Consider the following 24,070-nt stretch of genomic DNA (forward strand, 5'->3'; position numbering starts at 1 on the left):
GTCCACAGCTGATGTGCAGGACGTCTCTGTCGGTGGAAGTGAAGGTCACGGTGGCTCTGAACTTTTATGCAAGCGGCTCCTTCCAAGCCGCTGCTGGGGACATAGCTAACATATCCCAGTTCGCCGTGCATCGCTGCATCCGGCAGGTCACCGATGCCCTTTTCACAAGGAGACACCAATTCATCTCCTTCCCCATGACCCTGGAGAGGCAGGAGCAGCGTGCAGTCGGATTTGCGAGGATCGCGGACTTCCCCATGGTGCAGGGCGCCATTGACTGCACGCATGTGGCTTTGCGGGCACCTATCGACAATGCCGAGGATTACCGCAACCGGAAGGGCTACCATTCCCTCAATGTACAGCTGGTGTGTGACAACAGGCAGCGCATCCTAGCTGTCAATGCCCGCTTTCCAGGCAGCAGCCACGATGCATTTATCCTGCGCCAGACTACTGTGGCTGACATGTTCCAGGCACAGCCTCCCCCAAGAGGATGGCTTATCGGGGACAAAGGCTATCCTTTGTGTACATGGCTCATGACCCCGCTCCGCGCGCCCAGGACCCCTGCTGAGGAGGCATACAACGAAAGCCATCAAGCCACAAGGAACATCATAGAGCAAACGATTGGCGTCCTCAAGCAACGGTTCCGCTGCCTGGATCGCTCCGGCGGATCTCTGCAGTATTCGCCGGATAGAGTCTCCCAGTTCGTCGTCGTTTGCTGCATGCTGCACAACCTGGCTATCCGCAGGACTCAGGCACTGCCACCTCACGTTGGACCACCACCTCAGGAGGAGGAGCAGGAGGACCATGAGGAGGAGGAGGAGGAGGAGGAGTACCAGCCCAGGAGGGAGCCACAAGGTCCAAGGGCCGTCCGTCGGCGGCTTATTGAACGACACTTCTAGGCCCCCTGTCAGGGAATGGCTTGTGTCAATGAAGGGACATGAATGCAGCCGCTCCGCAAGCCCTCAGCCGGTTAACGCAACAACCACTTCAAACATCACACATGGACAAGCTGAATAAAGAAAAAGCTTTATTGAACAAACTCCGGGCCCTTCCCACATGAAACCCAAAAACAGACAACACCCCCAAAAAACAGTCAAACACATGACTCACTCCCACAACCTGGGGAGGAATAACAAAACTTTTCCATCCAAATGGCCTTCATCCTCGGCCTTACCAAAACAACCCCCCCCCCCCCCCCCCCCCATAGACAACACAACCACCCCCATATAAAAAAACATTTGGCAACACACTCTACTTTGTGTGCCGAGAGGGCGAGTCCTTGTCCAGCCTTTTCCGGCCCCTGGCCGACCTGCTCCGCCTCAACCTGGGCCCTGTGGGTGCTGCAAGGCTGGGGGAAGGCTCCTGAGGGGCACATTGCGTGACGGCAGATGCCCTTGGGGGTCGGCCTAGACGAGCTCTGGCCCTCGAGGGGCCGGCTGCTGACTGCTGCAGCTGTGGCTGGGCAGCATCAGTCTCTCCAGCAGCTCGTGGCAGCTTCGCTGGGGGAGTGGCAGTGGCGGCTGCAGCAATGGGGGCAAGCTGGCTGATGCCAGGCGCTCGCTGCTCGCCTGAGACACTGGCACTCGGCCGGGCTGGCACTGCAGCAAGTGCAGCAATCTGCTGAAGGCCAGACCGCTGTGCTGCTGCAGCGCGGCGGGTGCCCTGGCGATGCCTGCCTGACACAGCGAGTGTGGCAGCAGTGAGTGCCCGTACTGCCCTGGTCTGTGCCCGCATCAGACCAGCCAGTGACTGCACGGCACCACTGATCAACTGGCCACTCGCTGCCTGTGCTGCCCTGAAGTCGTCCCGACTCGCGTCCTGTGCTGCCCTGAATTCGGCCCGACTCGCGTCCTGTGCTGCCCTCAATTCGGCCCGACTCGCGTCCTGTGCTGCCCCGAATTGTTCGAGACCCCTGGCCTGTGCTGCCCCGAGTTGTTCGAAACCCCTGGCCTGTGAGGCCCCGAAATCGGACACACTATGAGCCAGGGACTCGATGGCCTCAGGCAACCGTGCCACAACCCCCATGAACTCGGTGTGCCGGCGATCCGAGTCCGCGGACATTTGATCGAGGAGGCGCACCTCCTGGGCGAGGACCGTCTCCGGACTGGAGGCCGGACTCTCCCTCTGGGGAGAAGGCCGCCGAGCTGGCCGACCCTTCCCGCGTGGCTGGACGCCACTGGGCCCAGCAACTACACTCTCCTGCAACACTTCCCCCCTCTGGGGAGAAGGCAGCCGAGCTGCCCGACCCTTCCCGCATGGCTGGACGCCACTGGGCACAGGAGCTACACCCCCCTGCAACACTTCCCCCTGCCTCTCCTCCAGGGAAGACGTGTCCCCTCCATTGCCATCCCCTGGCGCGGATGAGGGTTCCCCCGAGGGGCCGCCTTCCTCTTGCTCCTCCTCGTCCTCCTCTTCCGAGGGACTGTCACTGGCAGCTTCAGGGACCTCCTCCTCACCAGCTGAAAGCAGGAAGGCACAAGAGTAGCTTTAGAGTGAGGACAGGGCGTCAGCGAGGGAGGCATGAGTGGTGGCATTCAGCGCATTGGTCGGACAGTGGCAAAGGATGTAGATCTGAAGCGCAAGGGGAACGAGAGAGGTCCAAAAGGTCATGTCCTTACCATTGGGGCCCAGCACAGGGTCGGCATCTCCACATGCAACGGGGCCAATCAGCCGGCCACCCATGAGTCGACCCACGCGCTCCTCCAGGTCACTGAGCTGCTGGAACTGGGGACGGCCTCCCCCGGTGACAGTCCGGCTCCTCAGATTCTCGGCCAGCTTGGCCTGCAAGAGAAAGGACGGCCTCTAAGTACAGTGTGGTGCCCTGTTGTTGTGTGCACTGCCTCCCATGGTCGAATAGCTTGGCCAGTGTGGTGCCCTGTTGCTGTATGCACTGCCTCCCATGGTCGAATAGCTTGGCCAGTGTGGTGCCCTGTTGTTGTGTGCACTGCCTCCCATGGTCGAATAGCTTGGCCAGTGTGTAAAGTGCAGAAAGTGCAATTGATGTTCATGCCAGTGCCATAGCTGCTGCATGAGGGCTGGCCATTAGGGCTTTCAGGTCCCTTTGCCCATAATGTGAGGTGCACATGCAAGGATGAGGAGGACACTGGAAAGGGTACTCACCCTGACAATCCGAGTGAGGTCGTTAAACTTTTTCCGGCATTGGACACCAGTCCTGGGGACATCGCAGGTGGCTGTGACCCTCTGGGCGATATCCCTCCAGGCTCTCCTGTACACCCTGGTGGCAGGCTTCTTGCCACTGTCCGGGAACAAGATATGGCGTCTCCTCTCCAAAGCCCTAACCAGCACCTTTAAATCATGGGCAGAGAAGCGCTGCGCTCGCTCACGGGCCCTCTGCATCCTTCCTGGCGCTATTTCTCTCCAGCAGCAGTGTTTAGGCCTAGCTGGAGGGCTGCAGTATCCAGGGCGTGGCAGCAGACCAAGTCGACCCTTCCCCCTTTAAGAGCTGGCCGGCGCCAGGGTGTCTGCTGTCAATCAAGACATGACCGCACCTGCGCTGCGCCCGGCCTCAGCGGTATCAGTCTGCACCGCCGGCTTAGCGCCTAAAGATAGCCGTGCATCGCCAGTTTTAGCGCTCGAGCAAACTCCTTGGCCAAAGCTACTGAATATCGGCGAAGTGGCCTCCACTTTCCGGCGGGCGCAAACTTTAGCGGCCGCCCAACTTTACCGCCCCAAAAGTGGCTATACTGAATTTCTAGGCCCGTATGTCTAAAATGAAATTTATTAAATAGTGTACATAAATTAATACTGAGAAATCATTCCATCTACTCATGCCCGCGCGTGTACATGGCATTAAAAGGGAAATTAAAGAAGCGTGCAATAAGGGCACAGCAGTCATCCTGGGTGATTTTAATCTACATATAGATTGGGCCAACCAAATTAGTAACAATACTGTGGAGGAGGAATTCCTGGAGTGTTTACGGGATGGTTTCCTGGACCAATATGTCGAGGAACTAACCAGAGATCAGGCCATCTTCGACTGGGCATTATGTAACGAGAAAGGATTAATTAGCAATCTTGTTGTACGAGGCCCCTTGGGTTGGAGCGATCATAATATGATCGAATTCTTCATTAAGATGGAGAGTGAAGTAGTTGACTCGGAGACTAGGGTCCTCAATTTAAATAAAGGAAACTACGATGGTCTGAGGAGCGAGTTGGGTAGGTTTGATTGGGGAATGGCACTCAAAGGGTTGACGGTGGATAGGCAATGGCAAACATTCAAAGACCGAATGGATGAGCTACAGAAGTTGTTCATCCCAGTTTGGCATAAAAATAAAACAAAAAAGTGACTCTACCGTGGCTAACGAGGGAAATTAGGGATAGCATAAGATCCAAGGAGAGGACATATAAATTGGCCAGAAAAAGCAATAATCCTGAGGATTGGGAGCAGTTTAGGATTCAACAAAGGAGGACAAAGGGATTAATTAAGAAAGGGAAAATAGAATATGAGAGTAATTTTTCAGGGAACATAAAAACTGACTGTAAAAGCTTTTATAGATATGTGAAGAGAAAAAGATTGGTGAAGTCAAGCGTAGGTCCCTTGCAGTCAGAATCAGGGGAATTTATAATGGGGAACAAAGAAATGGCAGACCAACTAAATACATATTTTGGTTCTGTCTTCACAAAGGAGGACACAAATAACCTCCCAGAGATGCCGGGGAACATAGGGTCTGATGAAAGGGTGGAACTGAAAGAAATCAGTATTTGTAGGGAAATGGTGTTTGGGAAATTGATGGGACTGAAGGCCAGTGGATGTGGTGTATTTGGACTTTCAGAAGGCTTTCGATAAGGTCCCGCATAAGAGATTAGCGTGCAAAATTAAGGCACATGGGATTGGGGGCAAGGTATTGACTTGGATAGAGTTGGCGGACAGAAAGCAAAGAGTTGGAATAAACGGGTCGTTTTCCGAGTGGCAGGCAGTGACTAGTGGGGGTACCACAAGGATCGGTCCTAGGACCCCAGCTGTTCACAATATATATTAATGATCTGGACGAGGGAATTGGATGTAATATCTCCAGATTTGCAGACGACACAAAGCTGGGTGGGAGGGTATGCTGTGAGGAGGATGTTGTGAAACTCCAGTACGATTTGGACAGGTTGGGTGATTGGGCAGAAACATGGCAAATGCACTATAATGTGGATAAATGTGAGGTTATCCACTTTGGTGGCAAAAACAGGAAGGCAGATTATTATTTGAATGGCAATAGATTGGGAGAAGGGGAAGTGCAAGAGACCTGGGTGTTCTTGTGCACCAGTCGCTGAAGGTAAGCATGCAGGTGCAGCAGGCGGTTAAGAAGGCAAATGGTATGTTGGCCTTTGTAGCAAGAGGGTTCGAGTACAGGAACAAGGATGTCTTGCTACAGTTGTACAGGGCCTTGGTGAGACCGCACCTTGAGTATTGTGTGCAGTTTTGGTCACCTTACCTGAGGAAGGACGTTCTTGCCATGGAAGGAGTGCAGCGAAGATTCACCAGGCTGATACCTGGGATGGCAGGAATGACATATGAGGAGAGATTGTGTCGATTGGGCTTATACTCACTGGAGTTTAGAAGATTGAGAGGGGATCTCATTGAAACCTATAAAATTCTGTCAGGCCTGGACAGACTAGATGCAGGAAAGATGTTTCTGATGGCCGGGGAGTCCAGAACCAGGGGTCATAGTCTAAGGATAAGGGGTAAGCCATTTAGGACTGAAATGAAGAGGAATTTCTTCACCCAGAGAGTGGTGAACCTGTGGAATTCTCTGCCACAGAGGGCGGTGGAGGCCAGTTCATTAAATATATTCAAGAAAGAGTTGAATATATTTCTTAAGGCTAAAGGGATCAAGGGATATGGGGAGAAGGCAGAACAGGGTACTGAATTTGGATGATCAGCCATGATATCATTGAATGGCGGAGCAGGGTCGAATGGCCTACTCCTGCTCCTATCTTCTATGTTTCTATGCAAGAGTGTTTCGTGTGAAGTTGCCTTTTAGAAACATAGAAAAATTGGTGCAGGAGTAGGCCATTCGGCCCTTTGAACCTGCTCCGCCATTCAATATGATCACAGCTGATCCTCTATCTCAATACCATATTCCTGCTCTCTCCCCATACCTCTTGATGCCTTTTGTGTCTAGAAATCTATCCATCTCCATCTTCAATATATTCAGTGACTTGGCCTCCACAGCTGTCTGTGGTAGAGAATTCCACAGGTTCTCCACCCTCTGAGTGAAGAAATTTCTCATCATCTCAGTCTTAAATGTCCTACCCCATATCCTGAGACTGACCCCTCATTCTAGACTCCCCAGCCAGGGGAAACATCCTCCCTGCATCCAGTCTGTCTAGCCCTGTCAGAATTTTATACGAGATCCCCTCTCATTCTTCTAAACTCGAGTAAATACAGGCCTAGTCAACCCAGTCTCTCCTCATACGACAGTCCTGCCATCCCAGGAATCAGTCTGGTGAACCTTCGCTGCACTCCCTCTATGGCAAGCATATCCTTTCTTAGGTAAGGAGACCAAAACTGCGCACAGTACTCCAGGTGTGGTCTCACCAAGGCCTTGTATAACTGTAGTAAGACATCCTTGCTCCTGTACTCAAATCCTCTTGCAATGAAGGCCAACATACCATTTGCCTTCCTAACTGCTTGCTGCACCTGCATGTTTGCTTTCAGTGACTGGTGTACAAGGGCACCCAGGTCCCTTTGTACATCAACATTTCCCAATCTAGCATCATTTAAATAATACTCTGCCTTTCTGTTTTTCCTACTGAAGTGGATAACTTCACATTTATCCACGTTATACTGCATCTGCCATGTATTTGCCCACTCTCTCAACTTGTCTAAATCGCCTTGAAGCCTCTTTGCATCCTCCTCACAAATCACAATCCCACCTAGTTTTTTGTCATCAGCAAACTTGGAAATATTACCTTCGCCTGGCACCTGCAAGCGCAGGAGATGCAACGCATGCCCTTTTATCTCCTCCCTTCCCACTGTCCAGGGCCCCAAATACCCCTTCCAGGTGAAACAGCGATTTACTTGTATTTCTTACAATTTAATATACAGGAAACTTTCTGATATCTGGCACTGACGGGACCGAGCTGGTGCCGTAACATCAAAAGTGCCGGACATACCAAAGTTAATGTTTAAACATACGGAACTGAGAAGCTCCGTGTGAATCAACAAACCCTGTTGCTTAGCAACAGCTTCAAAACAGTCGGCTGCAGCTGCAAGCGTCTGTAGCTGAAGCTGTTGCTATAGCTACAGACCTTGTAGTGCTTGACTGGGGGGGGTGGAAAAAGCAACGAGAACTAAAAAAACTTATAGAAAACGGCTCCTGATTTTTGCCGTTAGATCGAGTATTCCGGACATTCATCCTCCGGATAAACCAAAGTTCCCTGTACTGTATTCGCTGCTCACGATGCGGTCTCCTCTACACTGGGGAGACGCGACCGCTTTGCGGAACGCCTCCGTTCAGTCCGTAACGGTGACCCTGAGCTTCCGGTCGCCTGTCACTTTAATTCACCGCTTCACTCCCACTCTGATCTCTCTGTCCTCGGCCTATTACACTGTTCCAGTGAAGCTCAATGTAAGCTCGAGGAACAGCACCTCATCTTTCGATTGGGCACTTTACAGCCTTCTGGACTCAACATCGAGTTCAACAATTTCAAATTATAACCCCAGCCCCCATTTTTCATGCTGTATGATTTTGACATTCCCATTTGCAACATTTTATCTTTCCTGCCTCTTACATAAGCACAGTATGTTCCTTCAATTCCTTCCTCCCCTCCACCCGTCTCTGCATCTGCTTTAATATCTGTTACATCTCCAGCTTTTTCCAGTTCTGATGAAGGGTCCCAGAGCTGAAACGTTAACTCTGTTTCTCTCTCCACGGATGTTGCCTGGCCTGCTGAGTGTTTCCAGTGTTTTCTGTTGTTATTTCAGATTTCCAGCATCCACAGTATTTTGCTATTGGAAATATTACATTTGTTTCCCTCGTCCAAATCATTGGTATATATTGTGAATAGCTGGGGCCCAAGCACTGATCCCTGCGGTACCCCACTAGTCACCGCCTGCCACCCTGAAAAAGACCCATTTATTCCTACTCTCTGTTTCCTGTCTGTTAACCAATTTTCAATCCATGCCAGTATATTACCCCCAATCCCATGTGCTTTAATTTTGCACACTAACCTCTTATGTGAGACTTTATCAAAGACCATCTGAAAATCCAAATACACCACATCCACTGGTTCTCCCTTATCTATTCTACCAGTTACATCCTCAAAAAACTCCAGTAGGTTTGTCAAACACGATTTCCCTTTCATAAATCCATGTTGACTTTGTCTAATCCCATAGATATTTTCTAAGTGTCCTGTTACCACATCCTTTATAATAGACTAGCATTTTCCCTACTACTGATGTTAGGCTACTGATGCTAGTCTGTAGTTCCCTGTTTTCTCTCTCCCTCTTTTTTTAAATAGTGGGGTTACATTTGCCACCCTCCAATCTGCAGGAACTGTTCCATAATCTGTAGAATTTTGGAAGATGACAACCAATGCATCCACTATTTCCATGGCTACCTCTTTTAGTACTCTGGGGTACAGATTATCAGGCCCTGGGGATTTATCGGCTTTCAGTCCCATTAATTTCTCCAGCACTTTTTTTTTTTTTACTAATACTAATTTCCTTTAATTCCTCAGTCTCACTAGACCCTTGTTCCCTAGCATTTCTGGGAAGTTATTTGTATCCCCTTCTGTGAAGACAGAACCAAAGTATTTGCTTAATTGCCCACCCATTTCCTTGTTCCCCATTATAAATTCTCCTGTTTCTGACTGTAAGGGACCTAACTTAACTAATCTTTTTCTTTTTACATAGTTGTAGAAGCTTTTACAATCCTTTTTTTATCTTCCTTGCAAGTTTACTCCCATACTCTATTTTTCCCCTCTTAATCAATCTCTTGGTCCTTTTTTGCTGAACTCTAAACTGCTCTCAATCCTCAGGCTTGCTACTTTTTCTGGCAACTTTATATGACTCCTCTTTGGATCTAATACTGTCCTTAACTTCTTTTGTTAGACATGGTTGGGTCACTTTTCCTTTTATGTTTTTTGCGCCAGAAAGGAATGTATAACTGTTGCAATTCATGCATTTGTTCCTTAAATGTTAGCCATTGCCGATCCACCATCATGCCTTTTAATGAAGCTCCCCAATCTATCATGGCCAACTCAGTCCTCATACCTTTGTAGTTTCCTTTGTTTAGATTTTGGACCCTAGTTTCAGATTGGACTTCTTCACTTTCCATCTTAATGAAGAATTCTATCATGTTATGGTCACTCTTCCCTAAAGGTCCCCGCACAACAAGATTATTAATGAACCCCTTCTCATTGCACAATACCCACATTATTCACCAGCCTGAATTGCTCCTGTAGTTGAACGGGCGGGTTCTGATCTTGGAGCACAGCTGATGCCAGTTTTCACCGGCCACGCGGAAGCAAATGTCACTGGGCCAGTGACTAGTCTCCCTCTGTATCTACGAGAGGGTGAAAAGTTTGATAAGTAGATTACGTTGGTACAAATAAATGCTAGACAAGGGCCTATTTTCAGAGTAAGAACATCTAAATTTGGTGCTACTTCGCTATCGCCAGTGTTCAAGGTAAGCTTGTGTTTTGACCAGTTATTGATGTGTCTATAGACATGTTGCTCCGCACTGACGTGGCTGGCGGAAGGTCAGTGAAACAGCAGCTCACGGGTGCGACAGAATGCGCTCGGCATAAGAAAGTTTATAAAGTTGATGGTGTTTACGTTTTAGACAGTGTTGAGTCTTTTCCTTGCAGAGACTGCCTAGGATACTAGCTGTTTTTTGTAATTGAGCAAAACTGTGCCCCAGAGTTTCAGGCTTGGCAGGGGGCGGGGTGCTCTTGGTTCTAACAACCTGTTCCTCAAGCTTAAGGATTGCACAGAATTCTTTGATGCAAAACTTTGGTCACTTCATAAGTGTAGGCTCCTGAAGATTGAATTAGATTTCTTAGAAGTGGTTCAGAAGTTACAAATTTGTGCAAATAGTTGGGTACTGTTTCTGCTGTGTGCAGGAAATAACCATTTTTGGCTAATAGTTGATTCCTCTGTGTACAGACGTAAAATATTTATACCATTAAATAAAATTACATAGAATTTACAGCACAGCAGCAGGCCATGAGACCCAACTAGTCCATGCCAGTGTTTATGCTCCACATGAGCCACCTCCCACCCTACTTCATCTAACCCAAGCAGTGTAACCTTCTATTTTGTTCTCCATCATGTGTTTATCCAGCTTTCCCTTAAATGCATCTATGCTAATAACCTTAACTACTCCTTGTGGTAGCTACTAACATTCTAACCACTCTGGGTCATGAAGTTTTTGTTCGTTTTATTAGTGACTATCTTATATTTATAGCCCCTAGTTTTGGACTCTTCCACAAGTGGAAACTTCTTCCCTACATCTACCCTATCGAACCCTTTTTTTAAATCTGAAAGGTCATCCCTCGGCCTTTTTTTCTAAAGAAAAGAGCCCCAGCCTGTTCAATCTTTCCTGATAGTTAATCACCTTTCAGTTCGGGTATCATCCTTGTAAATCTTTTTTGCACCTTCTCCAGTGCCTCTCTATTCTTTCTATAATATGGTGACCAGAACTGCACACAGTGCTCCAAGTGTGGTCTAACCAAGGTTCGATACAAGTTTAACATAACTTCACTACTTTTCAATTCTGTCCCTCTAGAAATGAACCCCAGTGCTTTGTTTGCTTTTCTTTACTGCCTTACTAACCTGCGTCGCTACTTTTATTGATATTAGTTATAAATATTGGCTGTAAAATTAGCAAATGACTGGTTGGTTTGTTTATTTTCTTCACACCAACTGTTACTGAGCCAATAGGCAATTTGGGTGTTGTTTTACACCAGTTTACTCCTCTCCTGCTAGCTCTGCAGACACTGATCATCCTCCAGTACCTTGCCATTCTTCAGGTGTGAATCTAGATGGGGTCCTGCTTGCTGACACTTTGACTGTGGGAAGCATTGCAGGCAAGCCCATTTCCCTTCTCGCCCAACAGCCACATGCACACTTTCCAGCACAAGTGATTAGATCATGATCAGGAGTGGGTACCTGATGCTGTGGGTTTTTTTCTTTCACATTTCCAGGATTTGCAGTATTTTACTGTTGGCTTTTTTATTCACGTTGTGTATATATATCTCCTTCTAAAATTATTTTTATTATTAAACTCAAAGCTTTCTGGTAAGGATGTTCTTGCCATGGAGGGAGTGCAGCGAAGATTCACCAGACTGATACCTGGGATGGCAGGACTGACGTATGAGGAGAGATTGGGTCGATTGGGCTTATATTCACTGAAATTTAGAAGAATGAGAGGGGATCTAATTGAAACTTATAAAATTCTAACAGGACTAGACAGACTAGATGCAGGAAGGCTGTTCCCGATGGCGGGGGAGTTCAGAACCAGGGGTCACAGTCTAAGGATAATGGGTAAGCCATTTAGGACCGAGATGAGGAGGAATTTCTTCACCCAGAGAGTGGTGAACCTGTGGAATTCTCTACCACACAAGGCAGTAGAGGCCAATTCATTAAATATATTCAAGAAGGAGTTAGATATATTTCTTAAGGCTAAAGGAATTAAGGGATATGGGGAGAAGGCAGGGACAGGGTACTGAATTTGGATGATCAGCCATGATATCATTGAATGGCGGAGCAGGCTCGAGGGGCCGAATGGCCTACTCCTGCTCCTATCGTCTATGTTTCTATGGAGCAAATATTCTGTTCTGTTTTTGACCTGGAAAAGCACTGATTTAGCTGCAACTGATTTTACCCTATTCTCTTAAATCCAAAATCGGGGGTGGAGAAAACAAATTGTAAAGTCTAATATTATATCAGGAATCAGTTTAATCATTAAAGAAAAAAATCTGAAATAACAAAATGGTGCTGTTTGTGCAGAATGATGTAATGGCTATTTTCAGCACGGTTTACTCCCTGTTTTCGTTACCAGGAATGCCTTAGTGCTTTGCTTTCCAGAGTGTCCTAAGGATTGCTGAATGTTATTTACAGCAAACACTGTTAAAAGGCTGCACTGCTGCAGTATTTATTGACCTTATTAATTTAAAGTAAAACTTCATTATTTGCCAGATTAAATTTTATTCTGTATAAGTGTGCAAAAGCAAAATACTGCGGATGCTGGAAATCTGAAATAAAAATAGAAAATGCTGGAAATATTCAGCAGTTCAGGCAGCATCTGTGGAGAGAGAAACAAAGTTAACGTTTCAGGTCGATGACATTTCATTGGAACTGGGAAAAGATAGAGATGTTAACAGGTTTTAAGCCAGTACAGAGGCATGGAGAGGGGAGGAAAGAACCAAAGGGAAGGTCTGTGATAGGATGGAAGACGAGCGATTAAATGACAAAAGGGATGATGGTGCAAGGCAAAAGGGGATGGTAATGGGACATGTAAAGAAACAAAAGATGGGTCTAGAGGAGGTGTAAATGGCAACAGCAGAATCATTACCAACAGCTGCTGTTCGAAAAAATGGGAGCGGTGGTTATGATCTGAAATAGTTGAACTCTTATGTTGAGTCTAGAAAGCTGTAAAGTGTCTAATCGAAAGGTAAGTGTAGCTATGCTGAAACAGAACGGGGAGAAACTAGTTAGTAAATTCTATACAGCTGATTTAGCTTGCAAAAAATATCTTTGATTATTTATAGAAACCCTAAGCTTGCCTTTATGTAGACCCTTGGAGTGTGTAAGTAAATATGTTTAGCGAAAGACTATTTTGGTCCTCACCTTTTAGAAAGTATTTTACCTTCTGACTTGCCTCTCAGCCTAGTGGGAATGAGCTGATTTACCTCTTGCAGCAATGCCTGCTCACAACATGACCGAGGTAGAGAACTTCCCCATATGGGAAATAAAGGCCGTCACTCGAGTAAACAGTGTAAACAACCCTGCAGGAGCAGGATGTGGTCTGGAGTTTATATTAACCTGGGACTGAGAATACTGAAGTACAGTCTTAAGAGCTGTCATGGCAGTGGCTCGGTCAACTTCAGGGGTCAGAATGTATCCAGTTTGGCATTCAGGGGCTGAACATTTTATTCATTCAAGAGATGAGTGAGAATGGATGCCGGGCTTGTCTGCTGATTATTTTAAAACTCTCCTCTTTCCATCTGTTGGAAAATTACTGGTGCCCTGCTTGGACCCTTCCCTTGTCCACATTGTCTGCAACTGGAAACTCGTTTGTGGGAAATTCTTAAAATACATGAGAATTTTCGGGAACAGAAAAAAATCTATTGGGCCCAACATGTTGGCCCCTTTTATTTGAGAACAGCATGACCTATAACTGCCTCCTTATTATTTTTATCAATCCCTTCTCTCTCCACTAATGTGCCCAACTGTCATCTTCTACCCATTGATAACATTCACTTCAATGGCTGTGGGTGGGAAAAGTTTTCCCAGACTTCCTAATTTTAATTTGTGTCCCCTATTATTTGAATCCTTTGAGAGCTCATCTTCTGACAGCATGTGTTAGAGAATCAATGCAAGGCAGTATTTCTGATCGTGGTTTTCATTGTTTAGCGAGTGACCTGTTTTTATTTTGTGTCTTGTGCTTTTTTATTTTTAATGCCCGAAATACAGCCTTATTCTTGCTGTTTCTAATGTCCTTGTCAGTATTCTATCCTCAGACAATACCACCAAACCAGATTAACTGGGTGTTTATCTTGTGGCTGTTTGTGGGACCTTGCTATGTGCAAATCAGCTGCTGCCGACATAATAGGTGACTGAAATTACTTAGTAAGTGCAAAGTGCTTTGGGATGTTCTAAAAACTTGAAGTACTATATAAGTGCAAGTTTCTTAATTCTTTCCTTTTCCTTGTCAGTTTAAAAATAAATTCCTGCAGTCATTTTTAAAACTTCTTCATCCTTGGTCAAATCCGCACTTCTCCAATTAGCTGCAGTGATTCCTCCTCCAAGTGTTTTAAGCTAACGCCTTCAAATCTGTTGTGAGGTAGAGGGCCCAAATTGAATATAGTCTGGTCTTTGTCCTCCAGCACGGTGCTGTGGAACTCGACAAGCACAGTAGCCTTTGTCTTGTGCCCTTTTAATCATAGGGAACGGTAGCGTAGTGGTAATGTCACTGGGCTAGTAATCCAGAGGCCTGGACTAATGATCCAGAGACGTGAGTTCAAATCCCACCACGGCAGCTGGGGAATTTAAATTCAATTAAATAAATCTGGAATAAAAAGCTAGCATCAGTAATATTAACAATTAAACCATCGGATTGTCGTAAAAACCCATCTGGTTCACTAATGTCCTTTAGGGAAGGAAATCTGCTGTCCATACCTGGTCTGGCCTATATGTGACTCCAGACCCACACCAATGTGATTGACTTTTAACTACCCTCTGAAATGGCCTAGCAAGTCACTCAGTTGTAACTACGAAACAAAATAATAAGAATGAAACCGGACGGACACCTCGGCACACCATGCCCAGTCAACCCTGCAAAGTCCTCCTCACCAACATCTGGGGACTTGTTCTGTCCCACAGACATGATCATACTCACAGAATCATACCTTTCAGCCAATGTCCCAAACTTCTCCATCAGCATCCCTGGGACAGGACAGACCCACCAGGGGTGGCGGCACAGTGGTATACATAGTAACATAGAGATAGGAACAGGAGTAGGCCATTCGGCCCTTCGAGCATGCTCCGCCATTCAATGAGATCATGGCTGATCCTCGTCTGAGATCATAGCTGATCTTACCAGTTCAGTACCCCGTCCCCTCCTTTTCTCCGTAACCCTTAATCCCCTTAGCCTTCAGAAATATATCCAATTCTCTCTTGAAAATATTTATTGAATTAGCCTTCACAGCCCTCTGTGGCAGGGAATTCCACAGGCTCACCACTCTTTGAGTGAAGAAATTCTTCCTCATCTCTGTTTTAAATGATTTGCCCGCTATTTTTAGACTGTGGCCCCTGGTTCTGTGCTCCCTGGCCATTGGAAACATTCTCTCTGAATTCAGCCTGTCCAGGCCTGCCATAATTTTATATGTTTCGATGAGATCCCCTCTCAATCTTCTAAACTCCAGTGAGTACAAGCCCAAACTATTTAATCTCTCTTCGTAGGTCATTCCCGCCATTCCAGGTATCAGCCTGGTGAATCGCCGTTGCACTCTTTCCATGGCAAGAACATCCTTCCGCAGATGGGGCGACCAAAACTGTACACAATACTCCAGATGCGGTCTCACCAGCACCTTGTACAGCTGTAGTAAGGTATCCCTATTCCTATACTCGAACCCCCTTGATATGAAGGCCAACATACCATTTGCCTTCTTAATCGCCTGTTGCACCTGCATGCTCTCCTTCAGTGACTGGTGCACAAGAACACCCAGGTCCCTCTGCACTTCCCCATCTCCCAATCTATTGCCATTTAGATAATAATCTACCCTCCTGTTTTTACCCCCAAAGTGGATAAACTCGCATTTATCCACATTATAGTGCATCTGCCACGTATCCGCCCATTCCCCCAACCTGTCCAAATCGCACTGTAGCCTCCTGACATCCTCATCAGAGCCCACCCCTCCTCCTAGTTTAGTGTCGTCAGCGAATTTGGAAATATTGCATCCAATTCCCTGATCCAGATCATTTATATATATTGTGAACAGCTGGGGTCCCAGGACAGATCCTTGCGGCACCCCGCTGGTCACTGCCTGCCACTCTGAAAACAGTCGGGAAGGAGTGGCCCTGGGAGTCCTCAACATTGACTCCGGACCCCATGAGGTCTCATGGCTTCAGGTCAAGCATGGGCAAGGAAACCTCCTGCTGTTTACCACCTACCGCCCTCCCTCAGCTGATGAATCAGTACTCCTCCATGTTGAACACCACTTGGAAGAAGCACTGAGAGTAGCAAGGGCACAGAATGTACTCTGGGTGGGGGACTTCAAGGTCCATCACCAAGATTGGCTCGGTAGCACCACTACTGACCAAGCTGGCAGAGTCCTGAAGGACATGCAACAGGTGGTGAGTGAACTAACACGAGGGAAAAACCTACTTGACCGCGTCTTCACCAATCTACCTGTCACAGATGCATCTGTCCATGACAGCATTGGCAGCAGTGACCACCACACAGTCATTGTGGAGACGAAGTCTTGTCTTCACACTAAGGACACCCTCCATCGTGTTGTGTGGCACTACCACCGTGCTAAATGGGATAGATTCAGAACAGATCTAGCAGCTCAAAACTGGGCATCCATGAGGCGCTGTGGGCCATCAGCAGCAGCAGAATTGTATTCCACCACAATCTGTAACCTCATGGCCCAGCATATCCCTCACTCTACCATTACCATCATGCCAAGGGACCAACCCTGGTTCAACAAGGAGTGCAGAAGAGCATGCCAGGAGCAGCACCAGGCCTACCTAATAATGAGGTGCCAACCTGAAGAAGCTGCAACACAGGACTACATGCATGCTAACAAGCGGAAGCAGAATGCTATAGACAGGGCTAAGCGATCCCACAATCAATGGATCAGATCAAAGCTCTGCAGTCCTGCCACATCCAGTCGTGAATGGTGGTGGACCATTAAACAACTAACGGGAGGAGGAGGCTCCAAGAATATCCCCATGCTCCGTGATGGTGGAGCCCCGCATGTGAGTGCAAAAGACAAGGCTGAAGCATTTGCAACCAACTTCAGCCAGAAGTGCCAAGTGGATGATCCATATCGGCCTACTCCCGATGTCCCCACCATCACAGAAGCCAGTCTTCAAATAATTCGATTCACTCTGCGTGATATCAAGAAACGGCTGAGCGCACTGGTTACAGCAAAGGCTATGGGCCCCGACAACATCCCGGCTATCGTGCTGAAGACTTGTGCTCCAGAACTAGCCGCGCCTCTCGCCAGGCTGTTCCAATACAGCTACAACACTGGCATCTATCCGACAACTGCCCAGGTATGTCCTGTCCACAAAAAGCAGGAAAAATCCGACCCGGCCAATTACCGCCCCATCAGTCTACTCTGAATCATCAGCAAAGCGATGGAAGGTGTCATCGACCGTGTTATCAAGCGGCACTTACTCACCAATAACCTGCTCACTGATGCCCAGTTTGGGTTCCGCCAAGGCCAGTCGGCTCCCGACCTCATTACAGCCTTGGTCCAAACATGGACAAAGGAGCTGAATTCCAGAGGTGAGGTGAGAGTGACTGCCCTTGACATCAAGGCAGCATTTGACCGAGTTTGGCATCAAGGAGCCCAAGTAAAACTGAACTCAATGGGAATCGGGGAAAACGCTCCACTGGCTGGAGTCATACCTAGCACAAAGGAAGATGGTTGTGGTGGTTGAAGGTCAATCATCACAGCCCCAGGACATTGCTTCAGGAGTTCCTCAGGGCAGTGTCCTAGGCTCAACCATCTTCAGCTGCTTCATCAATGACCTTCCCTCCAACATAAGGTCAGAAATGGGGATGTTCGCTGATGACTGCACAGTGTTCAGCACCATTCACAACTCCACAGATAATGAGCTGTCCATGTTACAGGAAACTTTGTGATATCCGGCACCGACGGGACCGGCGTGTTGCCGAACCATCAAAACTGCCGGACATACAAAGTTAATGTTGAAGCATACGGAGGTTTTCATCTCCATATCTGACAACAAACACTGTTGCTTAGCAACAGCTTCTAAAGCGTGGGCTGCAGCTGCAGGCGTCTCTAGCTGAAGCTGTTGCTATAGCTACAGACCTTGCAGTGCTTGACTGGGGGGAAAAAAAAGAACGAGATCTAAAAAAAACTTACAGAAAACGGCTCCTGATTTTTGCCGTTAGATCGAGTATTCTGGACATACAACCTCCGGATAAACCAAAGTTTCCTGTATATATATTCACAATATATATTAATGATCTAGACAAGGGAACTAGATGTAATATCTCCAAGTTTGCAGACGACACAAAGCTGGGTGGGTGTGTGTGCTGTGAGGAGGATGCAGAGAAACTCCAGTTTGATTTGGACAGGTTGGGTGATTGGGCAGATGCATGGCAGATGCAGTATAATGTGGATTAATGCAAGGTTATCCACTTTGGTGGCAAAAACAAGACGACAGATTATTATCTGAACGGCAATAGATTGGGAAAAGGGGAAGTGCATCGAGACCTGGTTGACCTTGTGCACCAGTCGCTGAAGGTAAGCATGCAGCTGCAGCAGGCAGTAAAGAAGGCAAATGGTATGTTGGCCTTCGTAGCGAGAGGGTTCGAGTATAGGAACAAGGATGTCTTGCTGCAGTTGTACAGGGCCTTGGTGAGGCCACATCTTGAGTATTGTGTGCAGTTTTGGTCGCCTTATCTGAGGAAGGATGTTCTTGCCATGGAGGGAGTGCAGTGAAGATTCACCAGACTGATACTTGGGATGGCAGGAATGAATTATGAAGAGAGATTGGGTCGACTAGGCTTATGTTCACTAGAATTTAGAAGAATGAGAGGGGATCACATTGAAACTTATAAAATTCTAACGACTAGACAGACTAGATGCAGGAAGGATGTTCCCGATGGTCGGGGAGTCCAGAACCAGGGGTCACAGTCTAAGGATAAGGGGTAAGCCATATAGGACAGAGATGAGGAGGAATTTCTTCACCCAGAGAGTGGTGAACCTGTGGAATTCTCTACCACAGAAGGCAGTTGAGGCCAACTTATTTAAATATATTCAAGAAGGAGTTAGATATATTTCTTAAGGCTAAAGAAATCAAGGGATATGGGGAGAAAGCAGGGACAGGGTACTGAATTTGGATGGTCAGCCATGATCTCATTGAATGGCTGAACAGGCTCGAGGGGCCGAACGGCCTACTCCTGCTCCTCTCTTCTATGTTTCTATGCCCGCGTGCAACAAGACCTGGACGACGTTCAGGCTTGGGCTGATAAGTGGCAGGTAACATTCGTGCCACAGAAGTGCCAGGCAATGACTATCTCCAACAAGAGAGAGTCTAACCACCTCCCCTTGACATTCAATGGCATTACCATCGCCGAATCCCCCACTATCAACATCCTGGGGGGTCACCATTAACCAGAAACTTAACTGGACCAGCCACATAAATACTGTGGCAACAAGAGCAGGTCAGAGGCTAGGTATTCTGCAGTGAGTGTCTCACCTCCTGACTCCCCAAAGCCTTTCCACCATCTACAAGGCACAAGTCAGGAGTGTGATGGAATACTCTCCACTTGCCTGGATGAGTGCAGCTCCAACAACACTCAAGAAGCTCGACACCATCCAGGACAAAGCAGCCTGATTGATTGGCACCCCATCCACCACCTTAAACATTCACTCCCTCCACCACCGGCGTACCGTGTCTGCAGTGTGTACCATCTACAAGATGCACTGGAGCAACTTGCCAAGGCTTCTTCAGCAGCACCTCCCAAACCCATGACCTCTTCCACCTAGGACAAGGACAGCAGGCGCATGGGAACACCACCACCTCCCCCTCCAAGTCACACACCATCCTGGCTTAGAAGTATATTGCCGATCCTTCAGCGTCGCTGGGTCATAGAAAGATAGGAGCAGGAGTAGGCCTTTCGGCCCCTCGAGCCTACTCCGCCATTCAATGCGATCATGGCTGATCATCTAATTTCAGTACCCTGCTTTCTCCCCATACCCCTTGATCCCTTTAGCCTTAAGAAATATATCCAACTCCTTCTTGAATATATTTAATGAATTGGCCTCCACTGCCTTCTGTGGTAGAGAATTCCACAGGTTCACCACTCTCTGGGTGAAGAAATTCCTCCTCATTTCTGTCCTAAAAGACCTACCCCTTATCCTTAGACTGTGACCCCTGGTTCTGGATTCCCCGGCCATCGGGAACACCCTCCCTGCATCTAGTCTGTCCAGTCCTGCCAGAATTTTATAAGTTTCAATGAGATCCCCTCTCATTCTTCTAAACTCTAGCGAGTACAAGCCCAATCGACCCAATCTCTCCTCATACGTCATTCCTGCCATCCCAGGTATCAGCCTGGTGAATCTTCGCTGAACTCCTTCCATGGCAAGAATATCCTTCCTCCGATAAGGTGACCAAAACTGCACACAATATGTGGTCTCACCAAGGCCCTGTACAACTGTAGCAAGACATCCTTGTTCCTGTACTCGAACCCTCGCTATGAAGGCCAACATACCATTTGCCTTCTTAACCGCCTGCTGCACCTGCATGCTTACCTTCAGCGACTGGTGCACAAGGACACCCAGATTTCGTTGCACTTCCCCTTCTCCCAATCTATTGCCATTCAGATAATCTGCCTTCCTGTTTTTGACACCAAAATGGATAACCTCACATTTATCCACGTTATATTGCATCTGCCATGCTTCTGCCCAATCACCCAACCTGCCCAAATCAGCCTGTAATTTCTCAGCATCTTCCTCACAGCACACACGCCCACCCAGCTTTGTGCCGTCTGCAAATTTGGAGATATTACATCTAGTTCCCTTGTCTAGATCATTAATATATATTGTGAATAGCTGGGGTCCAAGGACCGATCCTTGCGGTACCCCACTAGTCACTGCCTGCCACTCTGAAAAAGACCCGTTTATTCCAACTCTTTGCTTTCTATCTGCCAACCAGTTCTCTATCCAAGTCAATACCTTGCCCCCAATCCCATGTGCCTTAACATTACACGCTAATCTCTTATGTGGGACCTTATCGAAAGCCTTCTGAAAGTCCAAATACACCACATCCACTGGTTCTCCCTTACCTATTTCACTAGTTACATCCTCAAAAAGTTCCAGTAGATTAGTCAAGCACGATTTACCTGTCTGTAATTCCCTGTTTTCTCTCTACCACCTTTTTTGAATAGTGGGGTAACATTAGCTACCCTCCGATCCATGGGTACTGTTCCCGATTCCATTGAATGTTGGAAGATGATCAGCAATGCATCTACTATTTCTAGGGCCACTTCCTTAAGTACCCTAGGATGTAGATTATCAGGCCCTGGGGATTTATCGGCCTTCAATCCCATCAATTTCCCTAACACCATTTCCCTACAAATACTGATTTCTTTCAGTTCCTCCCCCTCATCAGACCCTATGTTCCCCGGCATCTCTGGGAGGTTATTTGTGTCCTCCTTTGTGAAGACAGAACCAAAATATGTATTTAATTGGTCTGCCATTTCTTTGTTCCCCATTATAAATTCCCCTGATTCTGACTGCAAGGGACCTACGTTTGACTTCACCAATCTTTTTCTCTTCACATACCTATAAAAGTTTTACAGTCAGTTTTTATGTTCCCTGCAAGCTTACTCTCCTATTCTATTTTCCCTTTCTTAATTAATCCCTTTGTCCTCCTTTGTTGAATCCTAAACTGCTCCCAATCCTCTGGATTACTGCTTTTTCTGGCCAATTTATATGTCCTCTCCTTGGATCTTATGCTATCCCTAATTTCCCTCGTTAGCCACGGTTCAAAATCCTGGAACTCCCTCCCTAACAGCACTGTGGGAGTACCTTCACCACACGGACTGCAGCGGTTCAAGAAGGCGGCTCACCACCTCGAGAGCAACTAGGGATGGGCAGTAAATGCTGGTCTTGCCAGCGACGCCCAGATCCCATAAACGAATAAAAAAAAGACATTTGGCTACTTGAACTCCACTTGTGGTTCAGTTGGTAAAGTCATTGAGTAGCTGAACCATACAGACAAGAACTCCCAGGGTCTGTCCTTGGCCAATGCCAAGTTGGCTAATCTCAGCCCGGGTGGCAATAAGGACCCTACATTTTGCCTCTCTGCCCCTGCGGGGAAAATGGCCATAATTTCTGCTTCTGGTTGCTGTCCTACTAGAAAATGGTTGGGATTTGGCTCGGCTATGATACCACCATGGTACTATAGCCTGCTAACATTTAGTTAATTTGCACATGAAGAATGGCCACTTGTTCCAGCATGAGTTAGCACTTTCAGCAGATGAAAGGGGAACCACAAAAAAATATCAGCAACCTTTGTAGCACACATGGTGCTAAGAAATTAACTTCTTTTGAAATTATCGTGTTAGCTTGGCTCCGTTGGTAACATCCTCCCCTCTGAGCAATTTGGAGCTTCAAGCTGCACTCTAGGATTTGAGCACATAGTCTGTCAACCTAGATTATCAGTGCAGTTCTGGGGGGGTACTGCATTGGTTTTTTGGATGAGACCGTAAACTGAGGGACCATAAGCAGATTAACTCGTGATTCATTTCATTGGTTTACTGCACACAAATTGGTTGCTGCATTTGCCTACATAACAACAATAACTACAGTTCAAAAGCATTTCACTGGCTGTCTCTTGAGCATCCCCGATTTCAATCGCTCTACCATCGGTGGCCGTGCCTTCAGCTGCCAAGGCCCTAAGCTCTGGAATTCCCTCCCCAAACCCCTCTACCCCTCTTTCCTCCTTTAAGACGTTCTTAAAACCTACCTCTTTGACCAAACCTTTGGTCACCTGCCCTAATATCTCCTTATGTGGATCAGTGTAAAATGTTGTTTGATACCGCTGCCCCTGAAGAGCCTTGGGATGTTTTGCTATGTTAAAGATGCTATATAAATACAAGATGTTGATGATGAGAATTGATTTGAGATGTCCTGAGGATATTGTGCACTGTAATGCCAGGTTTTTGAAAATGAATGCCATGTTGTTATTTATATCAGAAGTACTTATGGTAGAATAAGGCACTTGACTAAGTGCACATGTGGTTGCTCTGGGGAAAGTGAATGGAGGGAAAGGGAAAGTTGCGTATTCAGTACGCCTGCAGCACAGTTGGATTGTTAATCTCTCCTGCAGATCTGTAATATGAGCATGTTTTTGCAATTTAGTACGGTTTTCAGAAAAAAGCTGACCCAAGATGAAACTTGTTGAAACAAGCTCCCAGCCGAGTATCCCTTCCTTGGCTAGCACAACTCGATGCCAATGTGTGATACATGAACTGAACTTGTGCTACTTCAGTTATGGTCTTCTCCTGTACAGGCGTGTTTAATTATTTTTCACAATGGAGTACCATTCAAAAAATAATGAGATTTTATTGATGTGTGCACCGTTTGGTAGAGCTTGCTGTACAGTTGGAAGCTTTGAGGATGGCAATGCTCAACACAAAGATGGTGCAAGGGGTTTGTATTATAAATGTTGCTTTAAATGTGCTGATACGGAGCTCGTTTTCAATTTCACTCTGATGCAGTAATATTTTCATATAAAAGAAACCGATTTCATATTTAAACCTTATGCCAGCTGTTTGGTGAAATGTACATAGTTCACCTTGTGTACTGGTGCTGTTAATTGAAATTTCTGATGAGTGTCCAGGGTGTAATAACAATGTTTAGTGTGACCATTTACATGCAGGTGGGGCAAGTGTTTCTCAGCGTGTATTGCAGATATTTGAATACAGTGGTTCATGTTGGCAGCCATGTTCCCTCTCATTTTTGTCCCCCTGTGCGGCATCTCTTCCAGCAGCTGGTGAGCGGCCTGTGTGGATGCTCACGATTGATGCATGGCCGCGCACTTTAGGGGGAACATTGGTTGGCAGGTATATAATCTTTAACAGAAGGCTGCAGGATTTCACATTTTTGTACGTGAGGGACTATTGTAATGATGATTTACTGTATTCTGCTATGTGATGGAAAGGAGGTGATATTTGAGATGGTTCGTTAATTTATCTTTTTCAGCCTACAGCACTTGATCCTTTGTGATCACCTTAGTAATTGCCTGCGAGAACATACGAAAATTCTTCCTCCAGAGCTGCCTAGACAATTGTATCTTCAGTCAATGCGCCTCCGTCACAACCAATGCTGTTCACTTGTGTGAAATTACTTAAAACAAAAATCCGGAAACAGGGGCCACAGTCTAAGGATAAGGGGTAGGCCATTTAGGACTGAGATGAGGAGGAATTTCTTCACCCAGAGAGTGGTGAACCTGTGGAATTCTCTACCACAGAAGGCAGTAGAGGCCAATTCATTAAATATATTCAAGAAGGAGTAAGATATATTTCTTAAGGCTAAAGGAATTTGGGGAGAAAGCGGATTTGGGGAGAAAGCGGGGACAGGGTACTGAATTTGGATGATCAGCCATGATCGCATTGAATGGCGG

The 24,070-nt window shown here is 46.9% G+C and overlaps 1 protein-coding gene across 5 annotated transcripts in view; it reads left to right on the forward strand.

Annotated features, from left to right (window-relative positions):
* LOC147109043 (serine/threonine-protein phosphatase 4 regulatory subunit 3A) overlaps window positions 1-24,070 on the forward strand; it is a 144,968-nt gene that overhangs the window by 61,017 nt on the left and 59,881 nt on the right. The gene's annotated exons all lie outside the window — the stretch shown is intronic.

The sequence above is a fragment of the Somniosus microcephalus genome, chromosome 12 (assembly GCF_052327205.1).
Source record: "Somniosus microcephalus isolate GS21.2 chromosome 12, FLI_Smic_1.0, whole genome shotgun sequence".
Classification (NCBI taxonomy): Eukaryota; Metazoa; Chordata; class Chondrichthyes; order Squaliformes; family Somniosidae; genus Somniosus; species Somniosus microcephalus.